General features: G+C 43.0%; 1 pseudogene; it reads left to right on the forward strand.

Annotated features, from left to right (window-relative positions):
• The first annotated feature begins 296 nt into the window (after positions 1-296).
• LOC102563718 (olfactory receptor 4D9-like) lies at positions 297-1161 on the forward strand (annotated as a pseudogene).
• The last annotated feature ends 398 nt before the right edge of the window (positions 1162-1559 follow it).

The raw sequence follows: 1559 nt of genomic DNA on the forward strand, positions 1-1559 counted from the left end.
TGCTCAATTTAATTGATTTAATTGATTTAAATGTATCATCACCTTACTGTCTGAATAGCATAATACAGAAAGAGTCCTACAATGCTCTGTCTCATTATCATATAGGAGTAACACCATAGGCTTCAGAGAAAGGGGAAAGTAACCCCATCACAGTCCACATTTCCATGTCCAAGGAAGAAGTCGTTTTCCTGTGATCTGAACGTGACAGACTAGCAGTATTTTGAGAATACAAGTGTAAAAGTACAGCTTTGTCCTCATTTAATGTCCTTCCTACAGGTCTACTTTAAGAACACAGCATGAATTGGGAGAACTTCACTAACACAGTGAAAGGATTTGTCTTTGTGGGCATCTGTCAGAGCCCTGAACTGCCGTGCTTCCTCTTTCTGGCCTTCCTCATAGTCTACATTGCTACCTGGTTTGGTAACCTCACTATCATCACTATAGTCATTTGCACCTGCCACCTCCATAAGCCCATGTACTTCTTGCTCACCAACTTGGCCTTCCTGGACCTCTTCAAGTCCTCACTGACTGTCCATGATGCTGAGGGACCTCCTGTCCCCACACAAAACCATCTCATTTCACAGGGGCTTGATACAGATATTTTTCTTCCACTTCTCAGGAGGCACCTCAGTCTTCTACCTCACAGTAATGGCAGATGACCGATATGTGGCCATCTATAAACCATTATGGTACTTGAACATCATGAACCGGGGGGGAGTTGCATAGGGCTAGTGACTGGGGCATGGTTGGGTGGCTTTGTCCATTCTAGTGTCCAAATTGCACTGATCTTTCAGTCACCCTTTTGTGGACCCACTCTACTAGATAATTTCCACTGTGATGTCCCACGGGTCATGAAACTTGCTTGCACAGAAACCCATGTGATAGACTTGCCAATCATCTCCAACAATAGGTCTGTAATCTCTGGGGACTTCTTTGCATTACTAATTTCCTATACTATCATCTTGGGCAAGATAAGAAAGCATGTTATGGAAGGGAAGCACAAAGCCCTTTCCACTTGTACTGCACAGATTACATTGGTGTGCTTGCATTTTGGACCTGGCATGTTCATTTGATGACCGACCCTTCCAGAAATTCACAGTGGATAAGGCAATCTCTGTGCTCTACATGGTGGCCATCCCCACGGTGAACCTGGTGATCTAGACACTGAGGAGTGTCAAAATAAAAAACCTCTGAATGGACTGAACAGGACTGTTCAGTCCTACACACTGAGGAGTGCCAAAATAAAAAACCTCTGAATGGACTGAACAGGACTGTTCTCAGGAAGGAAATCAGAGCCTTCATTTGCTGAATAGTCCCTGTGTTTCCCACTTTGCAAAACCTTTCAGGTTAAGATATAATAACAATCACAATGATAATAGCAATATCGCTAAAAATAACGATAGGAATAACCGTAATACATGAGGTCAGTATCTCAAAGCCTTCTTACACGGTTTATATACATCTAGTATAACATTCTAGTTTTTTTTTTCCAGTCATCCGAGTGGCATTTTCTTCATCCACTCAGTCACAAGTCCTCCACCTTTCTCCTGGCCCCACAT

This window comes from Alligator mississippiensis, chromosome 8 (assembly GCF_030867095.1).
Source record: "Alligator mississippiensis isolate rAllMis1 chromosome 8, rAllMis1, whole genome shotgun sequence".
In the NCBI taxonomy this organism is placed as follows: domain Eukaryota; kingdom Metazoa; phylum Chordata; order Crocodylia; family Alligatoridae; genus Alligator; species Alligator mississippiensis.